Source organism: Panthera pardus, unplaced genomic scaffold (genome assembly GCF_024362965.1).
Source record: "Panthera pardus isolate Hobbes unplaced genomic scaffold, ASM2436296v1 HiC_scaffold_10, whole genome shotgun sequence".
In the NCBI taxonomy this organism is placed as follows: Eukaryota; Metazoa; Chordata; class Mammalia; order Carnivora; family Felidae; genus Panthera; species Panthera pardus.
The window spans coordinates 86271921-86295103 of record NW_026526655.1 but is presented as its reverse complement, the minus strand read 5'-3'; the positions used below and the strand labels follow the sequence as shown (position 1 = coordinate 86295103).

The 23183-nt window shown below is 38.5% G+C and overlaps 1 protein-coding gene and 1 pseudogene across 20 annotated transcripts in view; one reads left to right on the top strand and one right to left on the bottom strand.

Annotated features, from left to right (window-relative positions):
- Positions 1-23183, bottom strand: part of GTDC1 (glycosyltransferase like domain containing 1) — a 396458-nt gene that overhangs the window by 88506 nt on the left and 284769 nt on the right. The window lies entirely within an intron of this gene.
- Positions 4211-5019, top strand: LOC109270594 (proteasome activator complex subunit 1-like; annotated as a pseudogene).

Here is a 23183-nt window from a genome sequence, read left to right as displayed (position 1 = left end):
ACACAAGGTCACTCCCAGTCTCCTGGGATCATGTTTACAAGACCATTCATCCACAGATTAGCAGAACAACCCAACTTCTGCGGTTTACTAAAGAATAGATCAATTTAGGTCATCCTCAACAGATATATGTTACTCTTCTATTGGAAAACAGTATGGGTGTACTCCTTGTAAGAGATACACTTGATCATTTCCGCCTGAGAGGATTAAAGGAGCTGCTGGCGTTAATGGCAAAGGCGCTTATGTGCAAAACTGTGGACTTCCCATCTTGTTTTATTTGTACTTTGTTCACAACTCCAGAGAAGTTGATAACAATGCCAATTAAATTTTGCCCTCACTGAAGTGTCACATATGTCCTAGAAACAGAGCTGGGAGGGAAGGTAGGGTGTGTGAGTAAACATTCTTCATTAGAAGGGGAAATGTTGTAAGGCACCTTTAGAAGCCAACTGCCTTGGACTCAAATTTCAGGGTTATCACCTAACAGGTAAGTAGCCCTGGGCCAACAAAATAACCTAGTTGAGCCACTGGTTTTTTCACTTATTAAATGGGAACGTCTTAGAGTTATTTGAAGGATTAGCTGAAATGGTATATGTATGATTGATGTGTAAGAGAGGTAATACATCAATAAATGCATTTCACACCAAGGCCATTTGCTTTAGAAAGAAAACACAGCTGCTTAGACTAGATAAACTGGTTGCTGATGTTTTGAGTACTATCATTAGGGAGGGTCTCCTAACAATGTTCCAGAAGTAGTTGATGAATTCAGATATTATATTTACTTCTATTTCTGCTCTAAATAGCTACTATTGAATCACCACCTTGCACTGGTGGCTATCAGTGGTATGATTGGTTTAAAACCTTCCCAGCCACTGGAGCAGTGAGGATGGAAAACTGTGATGAGAACGGCAACCTGCCATCCTGTGTCACATCTTCTTTCTACTATTTCTGATTAGTGCCCTTGCACAAGGCACTCAGAGAGAACCATGAGGATATAGGGAAAAAAAGAGTTTGAGAAATATGTTTCAAGCAAGGTCTTCGGTGCAGAGATTTGAGAGCAGGCCAATACAAAACATGGTAGCAAAGCTCAGAAAGAGTGGGGTAACAAACAGGAAAGAATCCCATGCCTGGACAGTAATATCAAAATCTTCACTCAAGAATGTTTTCCCCTTGGGGCGCCTGGGTGGCTCAGTCGGTTAAGCATCCGACTTCGGCTCAGGTCATGATCTCGCGGTCTGTGGGTTTGAGCCCCGCATCGAGATCTGTGCAGACACAGCCTGGAGCCTGCTTCGGATTCTGTGTCTCCCTCTTTCTCTGCCCCTCCCCTGCTCATGCTCGGTCTCTCTCCATCTCTCAAAAATGAACATTAAAAAAATTAAAAAAAAAAAAGAATGTTTTCCCCTCTTCAACTTCCTCTTAGTCAAAACACTATCTAGTTGTACCCTGCACTCAAGTACTGAATAGTTTCAAACAGACATGCAGGTATTAAGTGCCTATTGTGGTACTGCTCACATTTAACTGAAGGGTATTCTTGCCATCCCTCACAGAAAGTAAAAGAAAATGGTGGGAAACATTGTCTCTTTTGACACAATTTGTTGTGACTTTTTTCATTTTTCTTTAACTGATCAGGCCACACAGGTAAACCACAAAAGCAACTCAGTGTTATCATGGGATAACATTATGATTTTACTGAAGAATGCTCTCTGTAAAAATAGTAATGCATTCATTCATTTTTCAAAACCAGTTAGAATTATGGGAATGAATTGGTTGAACAAGCCGCCTAGAGTAGACTTTGTACTGCGTTCACAGAAATAGCTAGCATCTTTCACAACAATAAAATCTACCCATAATGCCTTTTTTTAAAGAACTTTTCTACAACTACCAAAACTTGATGGAACAGTTCCTTATAAGTTTAAATCACAGGAGAGAGTCTGAATAATATTCAAGGCATAAATCAGTGCCACACATCTCCAAATCACCAATTATTAACCTGGAGATCCTAAATGGGCTGCAGGGAGTCCTTGAACCCCTTGTAATTATATGGGAAACTCTGTGTATGTGTGTGTGTGTGTGTGTGTGTGTGTGTGTGTGTATGGTTCTTACTTGCATTTTTCTAAAGACTAGAGCCCGTTCGGTTCACCTGACTTCTAAAGGGATTATAACACCGTCATGAGGTTGAGAATTTCTTCATTCCTAAATATATTTTATATGACTGCTCTTTGTTAGGCCCTAGACTAAGCACATAGAAGATGTGGTGCTTGACCTCTACATTTCAGAGTCTAGCAATTGTTGTGAACATGGGAGGTGGGGTGGAATCAGTCTTCTTACTATCCTGCTAATTATCTTTCTCTCTTAATTCAACCCCACCCCATCTCATGTTCTACCTCAGATCTCACACTCCCCTTGGGACAAATTCTCCTTCGTATAATCCATACTGAATTCCACCACCACACTTTCACTAATGTTGTTAGATCAAGCTGAGGTGTCCTCTCTACTCTTATCTTGAAAGGTTCTGTTCAAGACTTACCTTCCTCAAGATGCTCTCTCTGAGACTCCAGAATGTTGATGCTTTCATGTAACTTCATTTTTCATTCTTTTTACAAAAAATTTAATGTTTATTTATTTTTGAGAGAGAGAGGGAGGGAGAGGGAGAGAGAGAGAGAGAGAGAGACAGCACGAGCAGAGGAGGGGCAGGGAGAGAGAGGGAGACACAGAATCTGAAGCAGGCTCCAAGCTCTGAGCTGTCAGCACAGAATCCAACGCGGGGCTCGAACTCACAGACCCTGAGATCCTGACCTGAGCCCAAGTTGGATGCCCAACCGACTGAGCTACTCAGGCGCCTCGCTTCATTTTTCCTTCTGAACTAAAAGTAAACTCTAGAAAGTAGGAGTCACATCTTACGGATAATATTTTTGTTTGTGTTCCTGCCTCAGTTGAGTCTACTCTAAATGCTAGTTTGTTTCCTGCCAGACAAGATGAATAGACTTAAGGATGTCTCTCTGACCTAGATTATAACAGAAGCATAAAAAGATCTTCTCAGAAGAGAAACTGGAAGAAAAAGATGTTAGGGAAGTAGAGGAAACCAAACGACAAGAGAAGAGTCAGCAAAACAATAAGTGCCAAGAGAGACAGGAAGAAAAGTGTGCAACTGGAAGTACACCAAAGGTGCTGGGCTCTCCATGGAGCGTGATTGCGGATACACCACAAAGCGCTAGGAGTATTCTCAGACCTTAGGAGGTAGGCACGATGCTGTTACTAATTGCAGGCGGAAGAGAATCCTCATGGAACTTGTTCATGTCTGGGAACAAAGCTGTAGCCAAGCTAAGAGGCACGGTGTCTTCCTACAGCATGAATCTTAGTAGGAGATGAAGCCTGCCAAGATTCATAAAATGTACCCACTTCTGTTCATTCCAGTGGGAATGAATGCTACTGCCAGACAAAGTTCATAATGCTGTGGGGCCTAACCAGGGTGCACATCAGAAGTTTTAAAATACTGGGGGAGTTTTAAAATACTAATGACGTCTAGGACCCATCTCTGGCAATTCTGATTCAATTGATTTGGGATAACCCCTGGGCACTGGGATTTGTTTATATCAGGTGATTTAATGTGCCACCACAATGGAGAACTGCTCTAATTGCTATCTAGGAAGATAATTCAAGGACTTGGGGAGAAGGGTATAGTCGGGAGGGAGGGGGTGGGTGTGGATGGGTGGTATTTGTCTCTTTTTTAAAGGGAAGGTTATAACTGTAGAAGCAACAACAGGGTATAAGGAGCAAACAGCTGGCTACATGCACAGTGCTAAGAGTTGGTTTTATAAACAACACAGGGAAGAATACATTAGAAAAAAGTGTTCTTCAATGAAGCTAGGAAAGAATATCCCTATTTGCCAGGATCATCAAAAAGCCTCAAAGCTAAATTTTAGAAGGGGGAGAGGGAGAAAAATCCCTCAGACACAATTGTAAAACCTGAAACTATGGGGGACATAACACAGGAGCAATTGGTAAAAATGCCTGGAAAATTTCAGGGAAAATAAATAGAAAATAAAGGGAAACCAACCCCTTAGAGCCTAAGGGGTCCTTAAACAATGCACAGAGTTGAACGTTAAGAGGTTGATGTAACTTGGAATTTTTACTTCTAAGATACTGCAAGGCAACAGGGGAGGGGAAGCGGGTAATAAGAATGTAAGCACTGACTCCCTGCTACCTGAGGAAGGTCATGCAGGTGGTGAGTGCTGCTTTCACTTTCCTGTCCCCGTGCTCACTCCGCCTCTTGTGGGATGCTAGGCCCCCCGCCCCAGCCATAGCGATGCTCAGGATCTAGGCTGAAGCCTGAGCCAAGGTAGACGTGTTCCATGAAAACCTGTGTATCAAGACAAAGAACCTGCTGGGAGCCACCTCCCCAAGAAGACTTCTGAGTTGGATGCATTTTTAAAGGAGCCAACTCTCAAGGAAGCCAACCTGAGCAATCTGAAGGCCTGGTTGGACATCCAAGTACCTGATACAACCAAGGAGAAAGAGAAGGAGGAGTGGAAGAAACAGCAGCAGAAGGAGGACAAAGATGAAAAGAAGAAAGGGGAAGATGAAGACAAAGGTCCTCCTTGTGGCCCAGTGAACTGCAATGAGAAGATCGTGGTCCTCTGTCAGGGTCTCAAGTCTGAGATCAAGGATGCCATTGAGCCGGTCAATCTGGTCACCACCTGCAGATACCTCAGCTCTAGGATGGGAACAGTTCTGGAGGGGCTGTCCAGGAGAAAGTATTTGAACTGATGACCACCCTTCACATAAGCTGGAAGGCTTCCGCACTCAAATCTCCAAGTGTTTCTCTGAGTGGCGCGATGTTGTGACCAAAGCAGCCAAGCAGCCCCATGTCGGTGACTATAGGCAGCTGGTGTGCAAGCTGGATGAGGCAGAGTACCGGGACATCCGGTTGATGGTCACGGAGATCCGTGATGCTTATGCTGTGTTATATGATATCATCCTGAAGAATTCTGAGAAGGTCAAGAAGCCCAGGTAAGAAACAAAAGGAATGATCTATTGAGACTCTCCTCTTATTCTGTAATAGGCCAGCAGAGACCTTCCTCTCATTTACACAGGACTCCAGACTTTCCCCTCCCTATCTTCAGCCTTTTGAGGTTACTCCCTCCCCTTGCCTCCCAGGCATAATAAATGGTCATACCACTGCTCTTAAAAAAAATGAAATAAAATAAATAAAGGGATACAAGTATTGAAGTATTAGGACTCTGGGTTCAAACCCTGGGCTTATCATTTATTACAGTGTAGCCCTGGGGCAAGTTACTTAACTTCCTCAAGCCTGAGTCTCCTCATAGGTAAAATCAGAGAATTGTATCTATATTCTAAGAATTACTGTCAATAGGAGCACCTGGAAGGCTCAGTCAGTTAAGTGTCTGACTTCAGCTTAGGTCATGATCTCACGGTTGGTGGGTTTGAGCCCCGTGTCAGGCTCTGTGCTGACAGCTCGGAGCCTGGAGCCTGCTTCAGATTCTGTCTCCCTCTTTCTCTGCCCCTCCCCCATTCTCTCTCTCTCTCTCTCAAAAATAAATAAAACATTAAAAAAAGATGTTAAAGAATTACTGTTAGTTTGTATCAAATGAAGTTATAGATGTTAATAACCTATACCGAATGTGGCACATAGTAATTATCTAATACTAGCTTTTTAATATTAGTGCTATTATTTAGAACAACACCTGGCCAAAAAGAAAACTTCATCCAAAAGAAAAAGATTAGCTCAAAGTAGAGAGCTATGTATATTACGAAGTTCATAATATCTGTCTTGTAGATTATAAAACCAAGGGTGAAAACACTTTAAAGAAAAGAGAAAAAACGGTGGTGATATATACACATATTTCTTTTGGGAAGTGCATTGCAGGCTGCCAGGCCAGGTAGAGGACATGGTTTGGTAAGAGACTACAAAGCAGGAACAGAAGTAACATAAAGTAGTGGTGGGGGGACTTCAACCATGAGGACACCATCTGGAAGGCTTGCTTGCTTGGCAAAAACACAATATTGGGTAAATTCTTGACTTACTCTGCTAAGAGTTTAAGCTCTAAAAAGGCAGATGAAACAAGTAGGGAAACTACTTTTCTGGACTTAACTCAGACAATTTGAGATGGAGAGGTGAGTAGGGGATGTGGAAATGATCAGGAACTTGAAAAGAAAGTGACTACTTCGGATCACAAAGCTCTTAGCAACAGAGGAAAACTACGGGGAGTAAACAGAATTTGGTATGTGCTTAGGTCAGAGATGCATTTCAAAAACCTGAGAACAGATAGGTTTTATGCCACGGAAAAGATGGTGTGGGAAGTGTGGTATGCGTGCAACCGCATGCGTGCACAGAGCAGAACTGAGGACAGCACCTGTTCAGGTACCAGGGTTCTTACACGGTCAAGAACTCCACTTGTTTTCTGCTGCTTGGTCTGTGTTCAAGAGGGTAGCATTAGGGTGGATGGGTAGAGTGAGGAAATCTCACTTTGGGTCTTTCTAAGGTAAGACGTATGAACAATCAAACTGTCCCCTTGGATACACAGAGCACTAGGATACCCGCCAATGAAAGATTCTAGGATTCTTGTTTAAATCTCTCCCTGAGTTAGGATAAAAGGCCTCGACATAGCAATGCAACTCCGGCTTCTAGGATTTAGACTATGTCGCCCCAGCAAGGGCGGGTGCACACACACCACTGCTCAGCCCTTACCCGCTGTGTACCTAGCGTATGGCCTCTAAGCTCCAGGGAGGATTCTGCCCCGCTCACTTCTGTGGTGAGGCCCCTGGCAATGAAACGGTTAATCATTTGTCCTCAGTTGCAGTTCAGAGTGGTTTAGTGGCCTCTGTCTTAGGCCATACTTTTTTTGTTCAGGTTGCAAGACAATGAGAGGTGGTGGATGGTGGATGCTGGATGCCACTCAGCCTTCAATCCCACCTCCAGTCCATTTCCCCGGAAAATTCTACTTGGAAATGGAAAAATGTCCCATTAGTTTAATTGAAGTTGCCGATGGTCCTCACTCCACCCTACCAAAAGAACGCGGCTTCATTTGGAAGGGGAGTTCAATTAAAGTCCACATTGTTCTCCTGTTTCCTCTCTTTCCTTTAAATTACCTGCTGTTGGAGCCACTGTTTTGTTCTGTCTCATTTTTGTTTGAAGGGGAGGGGGTTGGAAATGACCACTTCAACGACAGCCTGAAACAAATTCCCTTTTCTTGAGGTTGGTCTCTCAAGTACTTTCCCAACGTTCACTGACAAGGAAATTTATTCATTCTGATGTATAGCTTAGCCATAGCCTCTAGTCATCCGTAATAATAGATAGCACTGCAGCCCTCAACAGAAATGGTTTTTAAGCTCCAATATAACAAAAATATTCTATACTTAAGAGCACACATGAAATAGCTTTCATTTCCTTATTCAAAGATTATATACCTTAAAAAAGCATTACATTTTAATCGCTGTTACAATTTAAACTTATATAAAGGCTATAGTTATTTTATAATAAGAAACAATCACCAGTGAATATCTATATGTCAAATGCGAAGAACATAATGGTTATCAATTCACAGGGGAATTTAATCTAAGTTAACACTTGACAGATGTTTAGAACCTTTGAGGCACATATCTGTCAAGTTTCAAAGAGGCCAATAATAATGGTGTAAGAAAAGTTTGAATATTTTCTTCATCACAACAGTTTTCAGAAAAGTATCAGTTTATAATCTTGTTCGAAATGCTCAAGAAAAAATTAGATCAATTTAGTTAAGAGTATTTACACTCTGAAAATTTAGGTCCTTTTCCATCTATGCCTGAAAGTTTCATGTAGTTTTGCTAAGTGACGCTGCAAAGAAATGGGCATTTGAAAGCAAAGGAGACTCCTTAAATCACCTGGTCCTTCCTTATTTTGCTGTATCTTTGGATTAAATTAATACCAGGATACCAGGGCATGTAATTTGCCGGTTAGTGGAAATCCCTCTCATCAGGATATTAAGAATTGCTGTCTCCTTTAGCTGGACTCCTTTTGTATTGTATACAACACAGAGGGAAATGCTATCATAACACTTCAATAGTTAAGTGACTTTATGAGAAAAATAGTTCCAAATGTTTCCTAAAACCCTCCAAACCGCACCAAAGAACATTATCGTAATATTATGTTTCCCCATTGCCTCCATTATTTAAACTTGCTTCTCTTGAAATGATACTTGGATGAGAAACGTAGGTTTATGTAATATATAAATTGTTGCAAAAGGAAAAGCTTGGGCTGCATAATTATTATATATGTAGACATGCCAGATAATTTAATGTTTTCAATAGCTTTTCTTTATTAATTGACAAAAGAGTACACTTAACGCTTTGGGGAGAACTTATTTTTGTGTCTCTAACCTAAGCTATCCAAATAGGCATGTATAATTCTATTAGATTTAGCACAGAACACAAACAACAACACCATAAATAGTTACATATTACATCTGAAAGGTATCTGGTTTTTGATACAGTACATATAACCCACATATACTGTATATCATTCATCAAGGTAGCATAACAATACATTTTAGTGAGTTCAGCATCAAAAAGAACCTTAATGGCAGGTTAACATCAGATGCAGGCCTATCATGCCCCCTCTGCAACTGTAAACTGCCCATTTGAAGTGCTTTTGCAACAGGCTTTTGGAGGCGGCAGGGGCCGGGGCAGGGGCAATTACAAGTAGTATGTCCAATAAATAGCCTTGAAGTACAAATGGCCCAAATGTCCATCAGTCAATAAATGAACAAACCAGTGGGAGTATATACATACTATGGAATATTACTCAGCCATAAAAAGGAATGAAGTACTGATACATGATGGAAGATGGATGAACTTTGAAAATATTCTGCTAAAGGAATATAAAGGAATATAGCCAGACACAGAATCACATGTTGTATGATTCCATCTATGTGAATAAATAAATCCATAAGGACAGAATACAGATTGGTGGCTGCCAGGGCTGGGGAGAGAGAAATAGGAGAGAAAGTGCTTAATGGGTGAGGGGTTTTACTTTGGTGATGAAAATGTTTTAGAACTAGATAGAAGTGGTGGTTCTATTCTATTCTAATGTTCTACTGCACATTTGTGAATGACCTAAGTGCTAACGAACTGTTCATTTTAAAGTGGTTATATTTTAAGTTATATGAATATCATCTCAACACATTTTTGCAAAAAATTAAATGGAAAATATTTACCATCTATCCATGAGAAGCTGTGCGTCCTTCAGTGCTGACTGTAACATAAACAGCAAAAACACACTCTGTGTGTGGGTGTCCCCTCACCCTTCACTTGAGGCCAGCTCATCTCCAGGCCTTGGCGGGGGGTGGGGGGGTGGGGGGTGGGGGGGCGGGGGTGGGAGGCAGCAGGTATGCACCCAAAGCTGAGGGATCTGGTGGTGACAGCACCGAGTCAACCAGCCAGAAGGAGATACTCAGGGCTGTGGGTACAGGGGCAGAAAACAAACAAACAAACAAACAAATGCCCTAGGGCCACTCTGTACTGTTTTAAATTTCAAAGAACAATCTATCTGAAATTTTACATACAATATTCCACAGACACGTGTTTCAGAAAACCATCTCAAAATGTAATATAACACTCATCAGTGACTACGATAAATGATTTTTTACTTTATTATCGAACTTTTTTAGACATACGTAATGCATTCAGGCAGAAAGAGAAAAGGATTCCGGAATTTTGGCAATCTGATAAAATGGATATAGAAATCTCCTTAGAACAACTCAATGGTTCAATTCTCCTTAAAAATCTTTCTGTAACACAACACTTCAATTGCTAGATGATTTTAGAAAAAAAAAATATGCCACTGTTTCCATTTCAGAAAGAGTATGGACTTGAAATTAGAAGTACTTAGCTTAAATCTCAACTCTACCACTTAGTGTGTGACTTTGGTAAAAAAAGTCAGTCTCTTTGAGCCTCAGTTTATCACGAGAATGTTGATAATGCCTCCACTTGTGTGAATTAAATGATAATGGCTATGCCTGACACATGGCAAGTGCTCAAGAAATGTTTTTTCCTTAACCTCATCGGCTTCCTTCCCCAGTGAAAGATATCTATTCATAATCATTCATTGTTGTGAACATCATATTAACTCTATAAACAAGGATGCTTATCCTGTGAGAAGAGTTTTTCCACTATACTTTGAGACATTTCACAGCATTTGATATATACATAAAAATTGGGGAGTGGAGAAGGAGATAGTTAGATAGCAAACAGTTTGAAAAATGTCCTTAAAAGATTTTGCGCATGGGTAAATTAAGAGTCTAAGAGTTAACGCCCCATAGTTAGGATGACATAGCCATGACTTAGTTATGGTGACATAGAGACACAGCAACATAGCCCATCCCAGGCAGGCAGAGACCATGTTATTCTGTAAGTAGGTATTAGTTCTACAAATGTTTTGCTTCTCCAATAGTTTAAAAACAAGAATATAACTGTCTCTGTACCTGTAGAACATTTAAGAACACGAGAGAAAGTGTAGCTTCCTTGTAAGCAATTTAGCCATTATTGGGTACTTTTACAAAAATAAGAAGCAACTACAGAGTATCCAATATCGTGTGCAATGGAACATTCAAAAATAATGCGGAGAATACTGTTCATGCTCTCCGAGGAACTTATGATGTGGGGGAGGGCAATAACAACAACAGCAATGAGACTTGAAAAATACAGAGTTTCATAAAGATTTAAAAAAATAGTTCCTATTTTTTCCTGTGGCCTTACCATACAGTTTTAAACTGATACTATATATAGGATAATACACACAAGTATATACATATGTGTGAGTGTATGTGTGTGTGTGTGCGCGTGTGTGTGTATGATACTATATATGGATTTTAAGTTTCAATAGAAATCAAATTTGTATTAGGTTAAAAATTAAAAATAAGGAACGGTGTGTGGATTTTACATTAATTTTTAAAAGAGTATGAAGGAGCCTAAGATGGAGAGGAAGAGATTGTTTATTTGATGGTAAACACACATGTATAAAAATCTTTGTTTTTACTTACTTTGTGTGAAAAATCATCCTACTCCCCGGCATTTATGTAACTTCTGACTTTGGTGACTACAAAAACTAAAATTTTTATACAGCCATAGAATTGAAATTGGATAGGAGCCAGAGAAATTACTTAATTTTAACCCCTCATTTTTGAGGTAGAGAGCCAAAGGTCTAAAAAGCACCTTTTCCCAAACTGTGTTGTGGAATATACTAGCTCCTCAGGATTTTAGTAAATGCTCTATGAATTTTTAAAAAAAATGTGGTTAAATATTAAGTTTTGAAATATTAGATTAAATATTAGATTGAATCAAGTTAGACAGTTTTACTTACTTCAGGGATTCTCTGACTTAAATATGAATGTGCTTGGTGAATATTTACAGGGAGATAAATTTTGCAGCGGTGTCCCTGCACCTCCTTTCTTTCTTTCTTTTTTTTTAAGGCTCATTTCATGGATCTACATGAATAGAACACATTTTAGGGAACACTACTCTAGAAAACTTAGATCAAAGATAAAGCTAAGGGACTTTTGACTCTGTCAAGGGATTAGAACCATGTCTTCAGGCTTCTGGGCTAAGGGGCTTTCTACTATTATCACTCTGATACCCCCTGAAAGAGGAATAACAAGTCTGAGGTTTCCTCTAAAATCAACAAATTTGGCAAGCTTTATTCTGCGGTAAGTTCTTTGTTTTGTTCAATAATGGAAAATAAAAAAATGTCTTTTCTGAGAAATATTCGCAAATCAAATATGCCCTTTGCTTATAGTTGTGGGGAGTGATGCCACCAAGTCCTTGATATCATCTCATGTAGCCACAATCTTGTCCTGTCTTGTGTCTGGGTCACTCCTGTTTTTTAAGTGGAGGTTTACAGGGACTGGAAAGGCAAAGGAGCAACAGTGAGTGCTGTAATATCCATTTCCAGTACACTGACCAGCACTGGCCTTGACTTTCTTAAACTTTTTTCAATTGACATGGTTTCTTTTTAAAGTTGACCCAGTAGGCTGAAGTCTTAGAAACTTGTACTTTGGAAACCATTTGATGAAATGTCATTGAAGCTACTTGTATACTTCTGGAAAACTATGGCTGACTTGCTGAAAACCCGGTCTGCTTTAAGAAATATATGCCATTCAGAGTGATAAAAATAGGGGCTACGTATTCTCGATTTCTAATAGCAAAGACTTATGCGAGAAATATGTTCCCTTTGCTTCCATGCTTCTTTTTTTCTTTAAATATTCCACAAAAGAAGGGAATCAAAGTTGACTTTTAGAATACTTTTAAATTATTCTTAAAGTTCAAAGCAGAAAGTGCCCTGTATTCAGTTTCAACTTTAGATGCCTGTGTGTGCAAATATGCATGCATATGTGAATGGCAGCGATGATAACACTTAGAATACAATAAATCCTCGTGGCTCTTGTTTTAAAGAAACTGTGCCCTCATGACTGTTCTACTTCATTATCACTTGTGTCTGCATGAGTTAACTTGCACTTGACATCATTCATTTATTTCACCAGACTTAATTTCACCAGTTTGTAAAAGAAGAAAAAAATGTTAAAAAAAATTTTTTTTCTATTTGCCCTACTTGGAGGTCTAGGACTCCAACTTGTTTTTTAAGGACATTCTCTTCTAATTTACTGTACACACTAAGAGTATCTATGCCAGTGAGCTATGTATGTCACTAAGATCCTAAAAGTCCATGGCCGTAAAGATAAGAGGATCTTGCAGTAAGGTGTCAGAAAATCCAATAACTGGAATGAAAGAAAAGAAACAGAAAGAAAGATGGCATGGAGCAAAATAAGAATTTATGAGGAAAGAAGCTTAGTAGGTGACAGTCTAGAATCCCAAGGGTGGGGGACCGACAAGGAAGACTTCAAAGAAAGGACTCCGTTATCAGATGATGGGAAGAACTCAAACCCAAATACCGACACACCTGTCAGTGGCTCAAAGCTCCTTACCCATCACAGAAAATGCAGGGCATGACTCTTAGACAGTGAGGCAGATTTATTATTATTTTTCATTTCACTGAAAGAAATACACTGACATAACTGATCTCTTCCAAAATGCACTCCAATTAGGTTGATATCATTGGAAATAAGGGAGTACATTTTTGGTCTTCAGAGGTGGTCATATACTTGTTTCTTCCATTCAATCATTCATTCATTTGTGTTCATCTTCAAGGAAGACTGCGCCAGATACTGTCATTGCCCTTGGGAATTTCACAAATCATTATAATGAATATGCTCAAAATTACTAAACTGGGGGGTTGAGGCATTTTTAACTTCTAACCAGAAGTCAGAGTTAAAAAAGACTGACTGTGATGACTAAGTTGAGAAATATCTTAGGTCACAATAAGTACTAAAGTTTACTTGGGTGGTTCCTAAACTATTAGTGGAGGCCATTTCCCAAAATATTTTAAGAAATAACATCAGCACTGAAGTAACTGTAGTTTTGTGAGAGCACGGTTTGAAGACTAACACTCATCTGAATGAATAATTCAAGAGAAAAACATTCTGTAAATATCTGTCATATACAAATAGTACAATACACTCTAGGAAGGAAGCTGCATAAAGCACAACGCTTGCCGCTAGGACATTTATGTTCCAATAGAAAATAGTTAGAATGAACCATAATATAAGACAGACTCTAAGCGCCACATCTGTTCTTACTACTAGCAAACCTCTTTAGGGTCTTATATTTGGCATTGTTCTGTGGATACAGTGATAAACAAAATGTGGCCATGACTTCAAGGAGCTCACAATCTAGTGAAGTAAAAAACAAACAAACAAACAAACAAACAAACAAACAAAAAGAAGTGGAAAGGTTAATTGTAGTGTTATGTAATAAGGGCTGGGATCAGAGTGGGTCCAGAGCAAGTTGGAGCATGGAACAAGTTTACAGGCGGCTTCCTAGGGGCACTGCAGGATAAGTGAGGGAGAGCCCCAGGGGGAGGAAGGATACATTTGAGGCAGATGAGGGAATATGGGGGAGGTGGAGGCAAGGGAGAGTAGAACCAGTCGGGGAGTTTGGTTCCCCAAGGCAGCATTACTGTGTGTATAAGGAGGTGGGACCAGAGTGCTGGGAAAAAGATTGCAGAGAGAATCACGAAGGCCCCATACATTGGATGCCCTGCTATGGAGTGTGGCCTTTGTCGAGATGACAAGAACAAATGATTCTCTATGTGAGTTCCCAGAGGAGATGCCTTTTGCTTGGTATGTTTTTTGCAGGGCAACTTTCAACAGTATGAGTGACACTTCAGTATAGGCAGGCCTGTTGGGGGAAAGGTAAAAAGAAACTAAGGGCTAGGCTGCATTCAGGCACAGGGGTCAGTATTTGTCAGACAAAGGACAGAGGAGGGAAGTCAGTCCAGCTCGAAGGAGGGACAGTGGTTAGAAAGAAGTGAGATAATACTAGAGGTTGTGGAAGGCCTTCAGGGCAAAGGACTTGGCAAGGAGCTTAAATGTTATTCCATCACCCGGTGGGACAGGTGAACCTGGATGAACAGAGAACAGTACCACCATTTACAGGAAAAACAAAATAAAACAAAAACAATGACTGCAAAAGCAGAGACAGAAAGAGGAAGAGAAGCTGGTCTTAGAAAGAATGTGAAGAGTTCTGTTTTGGTCTTATGTTACGGATTCATCACACCTCCTAAGATCATAAATACTGAAAAGGGAACTTGAAGTTACCATCTCCTTTTGGTGTGTCTTGTATGACCTTGGAGTTTGCGGAAAAAGCCACTTGTCTACTAAAAGATCTATTCAAAACACCAAAGGGTTTCATAAAGGACTCACAATGGCTAACTTGGGTTAAGAGTTTCCAGGCACAGTTAACCCAAGCTAAGCTTTTTTAGTTCACCTGAGGAAAGCATCTGTCTCCCCCTACCCCTTTTTCTTTTCCTTAAGGGAAAATATTTGAAAACCTTATTCATTCATTTTTGAAACGAGCACAGTTTGGAGTGGTTAGTTTCTATATTGATTAGAGTCTTTCAAGTATGTGAATATGTATATGTATGAATATATATATGGTCCACCAAGCAGAAGATGAGTAAAGTCTCATTAGAAAATATGCAATAAACAGGTTCTTTTTGGAACTAGCCCAGCAAGGTAAAGTTCCTGCGCCAGCATCTTTTTGCTGTCACTTTGTCACTAACTAACAGTCCTAAATCGTCTACTTTGTTAAGAGATTGCTTAAAATTAATTGAACTTGCCTTGATTTTTGTAGATGGTATAAAGCCACATTCATACAGCACTATCTGCAATGACATTGCTTAAGGAAAAAGAACAATGGCTATGAAAACTTTTAGTGTACATTACCTGTCAAATCTGTAAACTGGGCCCCGGCATCATATCGGTTTTGTTAGAGCAGTGGTATTTGCTAAATTATAGCAGGAGACAGGCTCTTTAAATAATTTTTTTCCTTGTGGGTACTCAGATCAAAAGAAAGGTGTACACTTTATTTTTAATCCCATTACTTCACATGAGCCCAGACAGAACATCAAAGACAAGGTATGCAGGTTTAACCATTAGCATCAACATAATCCAAAGTTGAAAATCTCTTCCAGATAGCTACCTCACTTTGAAATAGACCACATTTGTGTTGGGCAGAGTCAATATTACCATGTTTTAACTTTCATTGTACTTAAAAAAGAAAAAATATCCAAGATATGTGATTGTGCCTTACAGCATCAAGCATAAGTTTGTAGGACAATCTGATATTATTAGAATAAATGCAATTCACATCTATTTTTTTTTCTTTATAGTTGGCCCAGACGTCCATCTCAATTTCATGAAAGGGAGGAACGTGAATGAAATGCAGTTGCAAATCGTATTTGAGGAGGGCAATGCTTCTCCACATCTGAAGTCTATTGAAAGCTCATGAGTAAGAACTTGGGCAACAAATCCTTTCTGTTCAAAAGATGTGTCAGTGGAGAAGTTCTCAGAAAATAGCACACAATTCATCAGAAATCACACATTTCTTTTCCAAACCAGATAATCAAAGAAAGTTGCAGTTTTGAATTCTTTCCAAGGGGAACTAAATATAAGCATATAAAGCAATTCATAAAGATTTTGCATTAGAAGATGTACCATAAACAGTGGAGAGACATTAAAAAGTACTTAACAACTGGATAGTCTGGGCACCAGCCATCAGATTATATGACAGCGAAGTAACTGGGACATACATATTGGTACATATATAGCCCTTGCTTCAAAAATGTCCACAACTCTTAGATGAAATGAAGCTGATTTTGTGCAAATATGTGGTGGCTGGCTTGAGATTTCCCAGTAATGTCATTATCATCAGCACACCAGCAAGAGCGAAGGTACATTAAGTTTCTAGCACTTGTAATGTCCTACCCTGACAGGCTTGACACGGGAATGTATGTATGAGATGGTACCTATGCCTTCGTTATTCGCCCACAGGGGAGACAGACTGTGGTGTATATCTGATATCATACAATAAACAAATCACAGAGTAAGCCATGCTTGGTGCTTAAGACTGGCCACAAATGTCAGAGAAATTCTGAGAGGGAGTTCTGGCTCGGGACTAGGAGAGAATGAAGTTACCTCATGGAGAAGAGAGAAGGTGAATGTGAAAGTATGGTCTGGTCTCAGATAAGAATTGAGAAGAAAAAAAGGGAATATCAGGAAAAATAGAACTGAATACCTCCTACTAGAATCGTGTGTGTATGTGTGTGTGTTTGTACATGTTTGAAATCAAATTACCCTCAATTTAATGTTCTCTGCACTTGTCTTTTACTCTTATTTTACCAATGAGGAAATTGAGGCTCAGATTAAATAATTTATAACCATGTATCTATTAAGTGGTAGATTCAAGATTTGAATCCATTGCCAGTCCATCCAAAGTTTATGCTCTTTCCACAATACCACAGTACGACAAGAAGGTAGAGGAAAATGCAAAGGTAAAAAGAAATGTGGGGGCTCCTGGGTGGCTAGGTTGGTTGAGTCCAACTTTGGCTCAGGTCTTAATCTCATGGTTCATGAGTTCGAGCCCCGCATCAGACTCTGTGCTGACAGCTCAGAGCCTGGAGCCTGCTTCGGATTCTGTGTCTTCCTCTCTCTCTGACCCTCCCCTGCTTACACTCTGTCTATCTCTCTCAAAAATAAATAATAAACATTTTAAAAAAGAAGAAAAAAAAGAAACGTGGATGATATGCTTGGAGAACATGAGTTCAGAGAGGGAAAAAGGGAAAGAAATGTATGGTGGCAGGCTGAGAAATGTGGCTTTCACTTGAAGCTAGTAGAAACTAAAGATTTTAATGTAATAGGCTTGTATTGGACGATGTTTTAGAAAGGTTAATTTAGCCATAGAGTGTAGAAAAGCTTAGATGTGGAGCAAAAGGTAAAAGGTTAAGGCTAGAAGCAGAGCAAAGTACAACAGAAGACTGTTATACTCCTGAGGCTTTATTATGTTATTTTCAGCAAAAATTGAAGAGAGAGCCAGATGTAAGACACATTTTCTAACCAGTTATGATACACAGTCACTGCTGATTTCACAACTTTGAAATCACCAAATCTGATGGTAGTATGAACTATTTTAACAAGTCCATATGGAATGACTAGAGGACACCATCTCCTGAACACAGAAATGGTGGGGCGCTGTCTTCGGTATTACACATGGAGAATCATAACCAATCTTTATGACCAGGCTCCCCACGTGGACTTCCACAGGCAACTAACACTGTCAAATCAAAACAGTTAAGATCCAGGACATATGGACTTGATGTTGAAAAATCAGAAATGATGCCAACATTATCAGACCAAAATCGCCTGTTAATTTTATCAATACATGGTGGTTTCATATTTGGACATAATAAAATATTAGCCAAACAAGAAATGGTAAAGAGTAACAAACTAAAGATAGTTTTGGTTTTTACTATTTTTTTGTCACTGTTTTCCATTATTGTTTTTAGTTGAAGGATAGATAGATATGATCCACTATTGTATAAAAATCTATTTCAACCCTCGCAGTAGAATTAAAGTAGGTAAAACTTAAAACCATACTTTAAGAAGAAAAGCCACCTAGAGATAACTTCAATGACTCTTCAACTCTGAGGTAAGTGATCTTGATTCTTTTTAAAACCTGACAAGATCATATAATACAGAAAAGTAAGTATAAAAGGCTATAGAGAGAAGGTTTTTCTTAGAAGGCTGCTCAGTTAACTCTCATTAAATATTATTGAAAATAGTCAACTTGTAGGGTCCTCCACCATAATTACAGCAAGAGAGAGAGAAAGACATGGAGTGTAAGAGGGGGGAGATATATAGAGAGAGGAACTAAGTATTTTCATATATTAATTTTCTTTTGAGGAATTTAACACTTTTCAAAAACACTCCAAAATGCATCACTGTCTGTCTGTCTGTCTCTATGAGCAGATTTAATCACAGGTCACAGAGGTAACTTCTCTCGGGATTATAAATCAAAAGTCTAGATCATCTGGAAAAAAGTGTTCAAAAACCAGGACTGATACGAGTGACTTGAGACAAGAGATTCATCCAGAAAGCACCAAAGGCAGTCAGGACAGTGCCTATATAGTCAAAATGAAGGCAAAGGCAGGACTCATGCAATTTGTAGAAAATATCTTCCCTTTTTATTCTAAATATAAGCCACCCACAATATTTATGTCAATGTTGACCTCACCTTTCTGAAAGTCATGATGAAATCATCATACAAAGGTTTTAGAATCCTACAAATGTCTCTAATTTGGACTAGAATGTATATGATTTGAAGATTTCTAGAACGCCAATTGGATTCTATTCCTCACTGAATAGAGTAGTTTTCTAACAACTGCTATCACTGTCATCTCAATTCTATGACTTCCCATAAATCTCCAGCTTGATTTTTTTTTTTTTTTGGTCAAATACTCAATATGTATTTCATTATAAAAATTAAAGATAATTATGAGGACAAGAAAAGGTTCAGAAAACTATGTGTGCAGCATTGATCACCTACATTTATCTGGCTTATGTATATATACTATAGTAGCTAACCAAATGCTAAAGCGGTTTCCTGTTACGCTTTTATAGTAAGATTAAGATTTTTGGTTTCCATTTGTAAAGCCATTCATCTGTTTGTCCCAAACTACCTTTCCTGGTAGAGAGACAATAAGGCACTTAATCCTTCTATTCAAAGCATGGTATGAAAACAATAAGACAAAAAGAAAAAAAAAATTAACTACTTAACTGAAAACTGCAGGTCTTGGGAAACTTTGAGGATTTTAATGACAAGGCATGCCAACATTCCTTCTACACAGTACCACCTCTATAAATGCCTGAATGAGTACCCATATTCAGAGGGGAAAGCAAGCAGTTAGACCAGTTCAACATGCTTTGTAAATTAATTATGACAGCAGCATGTACAACTGGGTATTCGCAGCTATTTAGTAACATTTTATGGTAGCACCCTTCCAGAGTTGTTTATTATTATTATCATTATTACTATTATTATTATTACTATCATCATTAGAAAGAGATTATAAAGAAATTGACATTTGCTTTTCATTTTGAAAATATATTTCACATTCTTGAACTTACCCTGTTGTGCCACCAAGAGATGGAAAACCAATTCATTATCACTCACTCAACAATGCAGAGCAATTGCAACTTGTGGAAAGTTATCTCTTAACTATTAAGGAAAATACCAAATCATTCTGTGCCATTGGATTAATTCTCGGGAAGTTCACGGAGTCTTTGAAGAATGAAATAGACTGATGTTTCCGACCAGATGATAGAACGCTATTTCTCACATTGGTTTGAAATCTATTTTAACACAGTGAAGACACAAAGTATGTACTAAATGCCCAGTGGATGCCTCATCAGATTAGTTGCTGAAAAGAAGTAATACAAAGGCCCTAGAGAGTCAATAAACTAATGTGGAGCTAGATGTACATCTCTCAAATAGCTAGGGAGTAACATAATACGTTATGCAGCCAAGTGATGAACTGAGTGATTAATATACATAGACTACAGGATTCAGAGAAAGGAAAGAATAATGTAGGATGGTTACATGCTAAATATAGAAAATGGGCCTTCCTCGGTCCTTCCATTTTTTTAAATATTCAGTCATTGAGCAAATATTTGTTGAGCTCTTACTATATGTTAGGAGCAGTGGCAAACAAGGGAGAGAGAGTCATGTGGGGTCTACAGGCTATTTGAGGGCAGTGGAGCTGTGTGGAAGGTCAATAAACCAATAATTACATAATAAATTATTATAACTAAGATTATTAAAAAATTAATTAAATTTCTACACAGAGCATAAATGGAGGTTTAAAGTATACCATGGGTAATGTTATGCTTCTTTAAAATTAGCCAAATAGCCAAAGGCCGCATGATTTAACTTTATTTCATTAGTTGTTAGCCTCTGATCCCAGTTCAATGGTATAAAGGAGTGCCATGATCTCCTGGTTCCCCTCATCTAAGCCCTTCTATTATTACATCCCCACCATCTCCAACGCTTTGCCCTCTGAGTGTGGGCACTTGCCCCCTACCGTGTGCACCCGTGCACACATGTGTGCGTGCGCGCGCACACACGCACACATACACACACACACACACACACACACAGTTCTTATCTATGATACACATTTTCACACAGGAACATCTACTTTATAACTCATAGTTAAAGTGATGGGGTAGCTAAATCTTCAGAAGAAAGTGAAGAGACAGTTTGCCTACTGGTGTCAGCATTTGCTGTAGCTATTTCTGGCAGTGGGCAACACATGTTTTTAATAAACTTGTAAAAACAGTGTAGATCTAGCTGTAAATATGTTTTGCTTGGTAATGTAGGCTGAATATAATGATTAGATTGACAGTTGTTGGGTTTTTCCCCCTCTAAAAAATCACAGTGAAATACAAAGAGAAATAGTTTGAATGATGAGGCCCAAGACAGTATCATGATACCAACACTGTGTTGATAATTATTGTTTATGACAACAGTCAATTTACAGTAAAAACATGCTGCTGTTTTCCTTGTTCACAGCATTACACGTTTTGTTTAGTCTCTTAGAAATATCCAGCTCCATGTGAAGTAGCCTATATCTATAATTAGAAGTAGGCCACACAATCAGATGCCTGTCAATATTGTGGTAAGCAGCTAAAACATAGAATAAGATTTGAAGATACAGATACATGACTTTGAGAAATTATTCTTTAAAGTAATATGCTTATTTTGATTTTCACTGTTATCAATAAAATGTAATGGCCACAAAAAGATATGCCAATAATTGGTAAAAATATATACATAATAAGTAAAATAATAAGTCATCTACTAATAGGACATTAACCATCAGCGAGTTAAATCCAAACTGGGTATAATGTCATTGAAAAACTTTACATAGATATTCAATAGAAACTTTATGAGATTTTAAACTTCATTTCTTAGGACTAAAAGACATAGTCTATATAAATCTACTTATCAATTACTTGTCAAAAAGGTTCTTTTTTAATAGCTAAGGAATTACTGTGGCATTCCCATTCAGAATACAGTTACATTGACTATTAGCAGCCTAATATTTTTGATGGTAAATCAGAGACCCACATTTCCTAGATTTGGAAGACCTGAGCCAAAAATTATATTTAGTATATTAAAAGAAATCTATTGTATACATAGGTAGATACAATGAATTAATCCATCTGTTTAAAAAGATATGGTAGGTACATAATAAATTTAAACATATTATGGGTAATGTAAGAGTGAGAGGCAAGGAGGACATAAAGATTTATAAGACAAAATGCTCTGCTCTGGAAGACCACAAACTAGACAGAACATGTACAGAGAGCCACAGATCTAAATATCTTCTTACCAAATCATAATAGTAATAATAATAATAATAATATCTAAATTGGGAATTAAGTCCTAATCAAAATTAAAACTGATTAATTTCCTTGTCATAATTTTGTTTTTCTGCTGACAAAACAGAACTGCTAAGAGATCTTTTTAAATTAACTATATAGGGGCACCTGGGTGGCTCAGCCAGTTATGCATCCCACTTTGGCTCAGATCATGATTTCGCAGTTTGTGAGTTCGAGCCCCACATCGGCTCTGTGCTGACAGCTCAGAGCCTGGAGCCTGTTTCTGATTCTGCATCTATCTCTCTCTCTCTGCCCCTCCCCTGCTTGTACTCTGTCTCCCTCTCTCTCAAAAATAAATTAAGAAAAAAACATTGAAAAAAACAACTATACAGAGAGAGCAAGGTAAATTGTGAGAACACACAGAATACAACTACCTTCAAGTTTTATAGAGGCTGTCAAGAGAAAAATGTTCTGTGTGTCCTCAAAAGGAAGCAGAAGAACAATGAATGAACCAATAAGGAGGAAGATTTTGGCTCCAGGGAAAAATGAATTGTAACAATCTGAATTGTCCAAAAATAAGTCAACCGCTTTAGTAGGTAATGAGTTCTCCACTACTGCATGGAAGTAAGTACTGGCTGGGCTTCTCCTTGGTGGGAATGGTATAGACAGTATTAAAATAGTTGAGAGGAGACGTCTGCATGATTCAACAGATTAAATGTTAGTAATAATGATGGCAGTTAAGGGGGACAGATTTACAAAACCTACAACTTGAATTGTGAGACAAAAAGGGAAATTGGTTTTTTAAAAATCCACTTTTCCTTTATTCTTCTTAAAATGATAGTAACTGAGTTTTAACAGTTTACCTTAACTTTTATACGAATCTATAAATCCTTCCCCCAAATAGACTTACATTTTATTTTTTTTGAGTAGACAGCTGTATCGGTAAACCTGGTTCATTTTCCTTTCAGTCAGTGCAGTTGTGCGGCCCCAACCACAGTTGATGTTGTCTTCACTGTTTCAAAGTATACATATTGTTATTCAGCTTTGTTTGTTTGTTTGTTTGTTTTTCATGTAATGAGATCGTGGACATCTTTCTGATCTGTAATTATGAACCTACTTCATCCGTTTTAACAGTAGCATACATAGCAATCCACTGAATGTGTATATCATAATCTATACTAATAGATATTTAGGTTGCTTCTAAAATACTACTTCAAAAGTAATGAAAAAGATTACAGTCATACTTTTACATTCATCTTAAAATTACGCTAGCATGTTTTTAGGAAAGACAACTATAAATGGGATTATTGGGTCATAAAGGATGCACATTACACATTTTGATCGAAACTGCCAAGTTGCCTC